The sequence below is a fragment of the Rattus norvegicus genome, chromosome 6 (assembly GCF_036323735.1).
Source record: "Rattus norvegicus strain BN/NHsdMcwi chromosome 6, GRCr8, whole genome shotgun sequence".
In the NCBI taxonomy this organism is placed as follows: Eukaryota; Metazoa; Chordata; class Mammalia; order Rodentia; family Muridae; genus Rattus; species Rattus norvegicus.
In genome coordinates, this window is record NC_086024.1 from 25,828,734 (window position 1) to 25,838,284 (window position 9,551).

The 9,551-nt window shown below is 39.4% G+C and overlaps 1 protein-coding gene across 10 annotated transcripts in view; it reads right to left on the reverse strand.

The window, feature by feature from the left end:
- The window catches only part of Ltbp1 (latent transforming growth factor beta binding protein 1), a 395,722-nt gene that overhangs the window by 47,109 nt on the left and 339,062 nt on the right, over positions 1-9,551 (reverse strand). The gene's annotated exons all lie outside the window — the stretch shown is intronic.

Genomic DNA, 9,551 nt, shown 5'->3' on the forward strand with positions numbered 1-9,551 from the left:
TACTATGCTAGACCCTTAGCTCTTTGTTTCAATTCTTTAATGGCCTACATACAAGCATTTCACTTTCTTGATCATTGTGAGGTCTCAAATCTGCTTTTCCCTTGTTTATCTGAATAGGCAAACATCATTCTGTTTTGCCGACGTTGACTTTGAAACTTGACACTAATTTTTGAGTCCTTTAAATGTCATATTTTCTTTGCCTAATGTCAAAATTTCTACATCAGTGTTCCTCACTGATCTGGTAAGAACCATGCCAGAAATTATCACTAGTAATACAGCTAATAATCTGTTGGAACTGCCTGACTACGATTGCTCAGTCCTCAACCCACACGTATGAGGCATATTATCATAAGAACTGCTAGTTTCTCACATTACTTTGCTCCTCATATTTTTTTTACTGAAAAAAAAAAGGATCAGTAAATATTGATGTTTCAGTCTAAATGAAGTCACGATATAATGATACCTCCAAGGCCAGTGGGTCAATAAACTGATCCCCTTCAAAAAACTCTTTAAATATTGGGAAGATAAACATTACCCTGCTTAGGATGCCTAGAACTGACAGCAGCTATATTAGAAGTTGTGACCATGCCAATGGCTGACAGGTCCACACTTTGTAAGTCTTAAGGGTTAACCTGATTTGTACATTCATAAGTTTTACAGTGAATATATCTTCTTAATTGCCCCAAAGTTTTTCCAAAAACAAATGTGGTACAACAGAATTCCAATGTACCTTCCTTCCTGCATAATGGTATAAACTCCATGCTTGACTGGCTCTCCCACTCTTAGGTCACCCATTCTTTACTCCCTTACCTTGGTAACATGAACAATGAAATCGGGGGAGAAAATAATGGAAGATTCAATGTGATTTTTCTAAAGAAAAATGGACCAGGCAGCTTATATACAGACCAAGAAATTACAACTGTCTTCAAAGACCTTGACAGTGAAAGTCATAACAAAAGCGAATGGTCCCACTAGGTGTCACATTCAGAAAAGCCTATGTGCATCACAAGAGAGGTACACTTATGTTTCTTTCATTAGAAAAGTGGTTTGGTCTTCTCTCCAACAAATTTTTCCATTTTGTTTTCAATTATGAAGAAAGCCTTGTTTCCTCAGGGTCTTATCCTCTGTGTTTTGTAGATTTTTTTTCCTCCCTACTTCTAAGTGAGACTTATCTACCTACTAGGAGAAAAGTCTCACAGATGAGCCACTCTCCTGTGTCTGGATGCTCTATCAAGGCAGATGACAAGGGTGTGATTCTAGCAAGGACAGCGATAGTAACAGGAGTGCCATTTGTGGTACTCAGCTGTTTACAAAATCTCCACAGGGACAGCAACATTGGAAAGGAGAAGCCTATTTGCCAGCAGGACATTTTAACGTGAATTATATTGTTCACGTTATAATCAATAAGTTTAAGTTATATTGACTTAAAGGCGATTTCAGTTTTATCTAGATTGTCCTCATCCTAAGAACCAGAAAACTGAGGCCTGGAGAGGAAAGTGACTTTTGTCAAGTGACAAAGACAGTAAGTGAGAGAGATAGTGAATGGCTGGTCCTAGTTGAGGATCACCTAAATCCATACTGAAGGCTCTGTTCAACATCTGGGCTTGCTTCGTATAAGGATGCTTATAAAATGTTGCTCCTATGTAATGGATAGAACTACACTATAAGCCAACAAGCATGGAGTATGTTCATTGCAAAGACCAAAATCAAACCATGGTGCCTGCCACCCACTGGCATTCTTTGCTGACTTGCAGTTTTAGAAGGATCTCTTGTCCTTAAACAGACTCAAACATAAAAGGCACCATCATACTGAAACCCAGAAACCAGAGAACTGTAGATTCCAAAGATGTTTATCAAAGAGACTTCTGGAAAAACACATACCAGGCTCTAGTATGTGCTAGCCTCAGGAAGACACAGGCTGCTATCTAGCATGAACGTTCTTCTATCTTTTCATCAGAAGGAAATGTCCCACTCTTTCAGCTGAGGTCTTCCTGATCACTTGCAATTGCTTTAATATTTGGTCCTAGGATTTTAGGAAACAGTCATATAAAGGAGCTTTGTATTAAAGAGACACAGAGCTTCTGCTGAGGAGAACCGCAGACCTCACACTCTTTCTTGAAAGGAGTGGAGGTCGACCAGAAGACAGTAAGCCCCAGCCAAGAAGTGGAACTGAAAGATGTTAGCATAATGTCTGCCCAAAGGAATTTGAAAATGGCATGGCTGCTGGCCCAAAAAAGATTAAGGTCTTTCTCACAGCATAGAGGAAAGCCAGCAGCGAGCAGGAGATGAGCACAAGGCCTGAAAAATGAAATAAAATTTAGCCAATAGGAAATTAAAAACTGAATTTGGAGAGTATCCAGACAATACAATAGGATATTGTAGAACCTTTCTAAAAAGGTCTACTGAGGTCTGGCAATATCCACAGGGCTGGAGAATATGGTCCTTATGTGTTATGGATAATAATTTAGTTCTGGGAAATGGGAGAGCCAGAGAGGTAGCAAAAACCAACGTCTTTGTGTAGTCTGACTTCCATGCCAATAGAAGAACCAGAGTGAAGGGAAAGAGAAAAATGTGGGGGATTATGATGGCAAAATCTATTTGAAGTAACCTAAGATAAGTAATAAGAAATGACAGGGGCCAGAAATTTTAGAAAACAGTGCTGATCAATGAGAGTCCTTCCTGTACCCTTCCCCACCTTAGGATATGCTGTTCTTGGAGCTTACTTAAGTAATTCTTTAAAAACTGTCAAGGCTAGACTCCTACTTGATTTCTCCAAGCAGTTTTCAGATCCAGAGAAGCTTCTAATATTGGTCAGTCATGACAGACTACACTGATCCCTCAGTTATAGTGACAGACATCAAAAACCAATCTTAAAATCACAAATGTAATCCTGATAATTCAGCCCAGTGGTTCTCAACCTTCCTAATATTCTGCCTCTTTAATATAGTTCCTCATGTAGTAACCCCCCAACCATAAAATTACTTCATTGCTACTTTATAACTATAGTTTTGCTACTAAAGAATCATAATGTAAATATCTGATATGCACATGGTCTTAGGCAACCCTATGAAAGGGTCATTTGACCCTCAAAGGGGTCATGACCGACAGACTGAGAACATCTGATCTAACCCAAAAAGGTGGAAGGTTTCCTTGACTCTATATCTAATGCCCATGTCCTCTTGGTTTTATTTCTTGTTTATATCTCCATTCTCTTCTCTGTGCTCCAGCCTTGTCTGGGGTTTCACCATCTCATACCTAGCTTACTGCAATGGCCTCCTAACTTGAAGGTCTGTCATCCACTCAATAGGAAAACAGATTTATTACCCATGACAACAAAATATCTTAACTTCTCGAAATATTCAGTCAAGTAACTTTTCACTTAAATGTTGTGATTCGAATAGGATGTGTCTCCTTCTCTTAAGACTCACGTATTAAACTCTACACCCCAGCCCATGGTGCTACTTAGTAGGTTCTAGTAACTTGAGGGGATGGGCCTAGTTGGAGAAAATGAGTCACAAGCAAGGAAAGGTCCTTTTGAAAGTACTTTGCCATGTCTACTTCCGGTTTTGTTTCTCTGCTTCCTGTCTACCACAAGGTAAAAATCTCTTCCACTGCATGCTCCTGACCCGGTGATGTTCAGAAGCTCTGATGCCTGGAGCCAAGTGGCCATGCAACTCAGACACCATGAGCTAAAATTAATCTTTACTTCTTCAAGTTGGTTCTGTCCAGCATTCCATTGGTACAACACACACCTCTTCAGTGCTTCTCCACAGATAACGGTAAAAGGGGTTTTACAGTATGGCCTCTGAACTCATCCATACTTGGGTTCTAAAGTACTTGTTTTTCCAGCTGGCTCTCCTTCCCCTCCCTCCTCTCCCACCACTCGATGCTGAAGAACCAGCATTTCCCAGTAGGTATTCATTATTTTATGAAATAACAAAGATCCTCTTTTCACCATATTCCCTCCCAAAGAACCACATTTCCCAGCCTCTGTACCAGTCAATCATGGCGTTTGATGTTCTTACACAAGCTGTTTCTGTCCCTTCCATTTTCGTTTCCTCTTGGACGCATCCTATGTCTGAGACTTTACCGAAGGGACTCAGGATAAGATCACCAATTTCTCAAACACAAAGACTCTTTCCTGGTCATCATCTTCACATCACACTGGCACAGCTTAAAAAAAACATCTGATTTTTTTAAGGTTTTTTTCCGTTGTTGGTTTCCTTTATTTTCCATCTTTTAAGCTTTGTCTCCATCTGTGGGTCACTCCTCAGTCCTAATTATTTGATGTGTACGCATTAACACTTCTCAAGCTCGGTCTTAGCTTATGTTCTGTTCTCACTCTATGCCACATCTTCATTCCTCATCCACTCTAACAGCTGCAAATGCAACCCACATCTGAGGACTGTCAGTTTATATCTCCAGCCTAGGCTTTCCGGAAAACCATGCCTGCTTTGATGCAACTGATACCAGACATGCCCACTCAGATATTTAATCCACAACTCTAGTTTAGCAGAATGCACTTAAATCACTCTTGATCTGCCTTGTTTCATCTTTTTGCCATGTCAGCAAATAGTGACAGCATATATCAGAATGGCAACACTTCTTTCCTGAGAAGAGACAAAGTAGACAAAAGCATGGTGCATTTAAAGACAAGGGGAGTACTTCAAAAGGATACAAAATTCAATCCATTATGAAGATCTGATAGTTCTATATTTAATTCTGTTGTCTGAGGAAATGCAAATTTTAAATTGGCAAACTAAAGTAAGAAGGTGACAAATTCCCAAAATAATAACAGAGGACTACATAATATCTCACCTCAACTATTTATACAATAAGCAGACAACAAAATATTAGATGTATAGATGATTTGAACAACACAATTTACAAACTAGCCCTAACTGATATAGATATGTTCAACTACCTAATACACATTTGATCCCAGGTCTATGTCCTATTGCTTTGATACAACATTCAAAACAAAAGTAACTTGGTAAGAAAAGATTCAGTTGTCCTAAAGATAGTCTACAGTCCATCACTGAGGGAAGTCAGGGCAGTAACTCAAGGCAACAGTTTGCTTGATAGAATAGAAGGAGAAGCCCTGGAGGAATTCTACTTACTGGTTTGCTCTCCACAGCTCACTGTATTTAAAAAAATACAGCTCAGGCCCACATGCTTAGTGGTAGCACTGCCTAAGTGGGCTTGGCCATCCTACAACAATCAAGAAATTGACCCACAAACATGCCTATAGGCAATATGACGAAGGCATTTCTTAGTTGAGGTTCCTCTTCCCAGATAATCCTATCTGTGTCAAGTTGACAAAAACTCCCCAGTACTGAATACAAGGAAAGTTTCCTGAAGTCAATGATTTCTTAGGCTATAACAGATTCAAAGACTAAAGTCAACTAGGGTGTGTTCTCTAGTGTATTAAGGTGCTAGAAAACAAAAGTGATTAGAATACTCCCAAAAGTCTGGGTCTTTAGCAACTTATGTCTAACAGTTCACCAATAGAAGGGCAATGGCAATGGTCTTCAGAATATTTTCTGGGTAATAAAATACGAACTATCAAGACTTCAAAGTCATTCTTAGGAGGAAATATATATGTATAAATACATGTATAGAAAAGACTGTTGAGAAGCCAGTGGTTTAAGGATGTATTTTAATAGCTGGAAAATGAAGACAAACACACCTACAGGAAGTAAACAGAAGTAGCAGGAAACATACAAGCAGAAAGCAAAGAATGAAGAAAAAAAAGCTGCTCCCCTGCAAAGACTGGTGCAAAGACTAGTTAGGAAGACTAACTGGTCAAAGTCATTGTCCAGACTTACACTATGCAAACAAAAAGAAAAGCACATTGCTGTACATCTGATAGAGAAGGCACCTATGATCATTTTTGTTCCAATGAACTTGAAAGTTTACCTAAAGTCAACGATTCCCTTGAAAAACAACTGACTAAAATTTTCATTGAAAGTGTATACATACAATTTTAGCTATTAAAATCCATCAAGTGAAACTAAAAAGATCACACACACACCACACACACACACACACACACACACACACACACACACACACACACTCCCAGCTATATTTGACCTCACTTATGAACTCATCTAAGAATTAAGACTAATTTTCGGTTAACTTTCCCAGAACCAACAAAAAAGACGATTGTATTAACTTTCTTGTTGTTGTAACAAAATATCTGATATTACTGTCTCGAAGACAGTAAAATTCTTTTAAGGTTGAGGTTTCAGCTCATCTAGCCCACTCATGCTTGGCTTCATAAGCTTGGCGAGAGCAACATAGTGGCAGGAGCATGTGCGGGGGAGGCTATTCATCTTATGGTGGTCAGAAAGCCGAAAAGGCAATACTGAAAGGGGCCAACACAAAACAGAGTCAGCAAAGACATGGCTTCAGTGACCTCTTTTCCCAGGTAGACTCAACATCCTTCATTTTCAAGAACTTTCAAAACATCATCATTAGCTGTGGACCACACCTTCAATGTGAGTCTCTTTCAGACACCTCACCTGCAAACCTTAACAGATATACTCTCAAACTCTATTTGAGCATAGAATAATCATGACTCCACAAATTCACAAGAATGTTAAGAGGAAGGACAATCAATAGTTATCCCTCTTTTTTTAATGGGTGCCAATACCAATATTCTGGACAAAAATGACTAATTTGATTACAGTGATAAATGAAAAGGACTCGCCATGATGATGGTTGGGTTTATTATTGCAACATGGCATATTTTCCTTAAAGAAAACTGAAGATGATCAGGTGAGTGACAGTGAGCCATCTTGGATTACACTGAAACCATGTGTGCAGAACAGTAGATTGACTACACAGAACCGGGAATCAGTTCTTGTTTAGTAGCTCATGCTGGCTTCGAACTCACAAATTCCCCTGCCTTTGACTCCCAGAAGTGGGGATTAAAGGCACTATACTATATTCTGCTGTCTCTAAGGACTCACAAGCTGTTCAACATTTGTCCTTATCAGGGAAGTAGGAAAGGACATTCTCCGCCATCTGTTTAACAGTGGGACTAACTAGACTTTGGAAGAAATCACACACCAATCACTGACAAGGTGTGGATCTGCAACTTTGCTGGCCCAGGTGCAAACTGGTATTCTCTAAACCTGGGTGATTATACCAGTTGTCAACTTGAGAGGTTCTAGAATCACCAAGGAGCCAAGCCTGTGGACATACCAGTGAGGGGTTATGTAGGTTAGGTTAACTAAAATGGGAAGGGCTAACTTAACTAGATATGGTAATGTTTCGTGGGCTAAGGTTCTAGGCTGAGCAAAAAGGAGAAAGTAAGCTGAGCACTAGCATTCATTGTTCTCTACTTCCTGAAGAGAGATGCAATGTGGCCAGCTGCCTCGAGTTCATGCCATGACTTCTCCTCCATGATGGGCAAGACCCCATGAACTGTAAACCATAATAAATACTTCCTTCTTCAAGTTGTGTCTTGTCAGGCATTTGGTAACCTCCACAAGAAAAATGATGAACCAAGAGACCACGCTTGAAATGACTCATGTGACAGCCAACATTGTAAGTACAGCATCTCCACACAATACACAGCAACGAAAATTAATATGCTGATATTTATAACAGAATATGTGTTTACAAATGCCAATGTTGAATACATGAAGAGAAAGATAAGTACATATTATGTAATTCCATTGATCGACTGCTGAAAACCAGGCAAAATAAACATCTGTTTGTTGGGGGGTTAGAAGGGACTGGGGTGGAGAAGAGTGGTAGGTATAAAAAATAAAGTAGACAAAGGGTATCATTACAATTATGTACTCTTTAAAACTATTTTTTATTTTATTCATGTATATGTGTGTGCTTGGCAGTGTATGGCATGTGTGTGTGGATACTTACAGAGGCCAGAGATAGCATCAGATCTCTTAAAGCTGGAGTTACAAGCATCTGTGAACTGCCTGATATGAGTGCTATGAATGCATAGTAACAGGCATTCTTAACCACTGAGCCATCTCTCAAGCCCCAATGCTGTACTTTTAAGTGTGCATTTTAATATAGGTCTTTTAAAAAGCTACTTGATATTGTACATTTCCTAGTTAGAGACAACGGGTTTCAGAAGCTCATTTCACTTCACCATTTCCCATGAGTACGGTATTGGGGCACACAACTTATATTTGACCGTGAAAGGGCTCTACCACAGTAACCTTGACCATTGCTTCTTTACTCATTGGAATCCATTCCAAAACCTGTTTTGTTTTATTTCAACCGTAAAATAGAGTTGAACTGTTTTTGTCTGCTTAAAAGAAAACAATCCAGAACAAGACTCCACATTTAATGCACTGCGTCTTGGGGCTCTAACTGCACTTCAGTAAGACCTACTGTATGTCACGGGGAGTGTGTGACAGGAGTTGCTCCCATCCCCAGTCAACTATGTGTTGTTCATATAGAAAATGATGGAGCAATGTTATGGAATGATTTTATCAGGGTCTTGATGAATATAATATTATGACTGTAGACATATATTCAGAATAGACAGAAGCCGTAATGTTCTAGGATGTGGGAGTTAGATACAATAAACATTCAAAAGGTAGCTCCTGTTTCCTAGGTTACTCATTTGGAGATGCTGAATCAGCACCTGAGAGTCACCTGCTCAGCCCGAGAGTGGCTTCCAACCCTAGGCCCTCCCCTACGCCACACACTCTTTCAGATATATAAAAGTAAACATAGGTGTGAAATGGTCTTTTACATAAAAGTAAAATGTAAAATTAATGAGGATTTTAACCTTGTGAGTTTTTATTTAAATATCCAAGAGTCCTAAATTTTAAGCATTTAAATCATCCCTCATTCTCATCCCCAGTAAAAACGAAGAAGAAGGATAAATAGCAGCTTATTTCTGTCTCAACCAAAGGAGGTCAGGAATGAGCATTCTCATGAATGAAGTCTTGCAAGGCTCACTTTAAAAAAAAAAAAAAACAGAAAGCACGCGTCAAGATTGCATTTCAAACCACAGTGACAAGCTCATTCCATGAATGACCAAGAGAGCAGGGGAAGTGGTCTGACCCTAATGGTTTTCCTCATGGAGGGAGCTTGCACAGCTCAAGCTGTGTATCTGGAAAGGTCATTTGTGTTATTAAATAGCTTGGAACGCACACACTTTGTGCTTGGCAAGGATCTTCCTGTTGGAGATCAGAGCTGCAGAGTGGAGCTAGGGGGCACAGCCTGGGGAAGCACAGGTTGGCCAGATGTCTGTCTGCATCCAACAAAACCTAGATATTTCATATAAAAAAATTAAAATTGAGTATAAGAGACAATGAAGAAAAATTACCTATAAAATAGGATGTTTTAATAACATAAGACTTTTGGTTTTGTCTATCGTAAGACAGCATCTCTCTCTGGCTTACCGAAAACTTGTGGAAATCCTGTATCAACCTCTAGAGTACTAAGATTATAGGTGTGTGAACTCTCATACCAACTTCTTTTTACACACACACATACACACAGAGAGAGAGAGAGAGAGAGAGAGAGAGAGAGAGAGAGAGAGACAGAGAGAGAGAGAG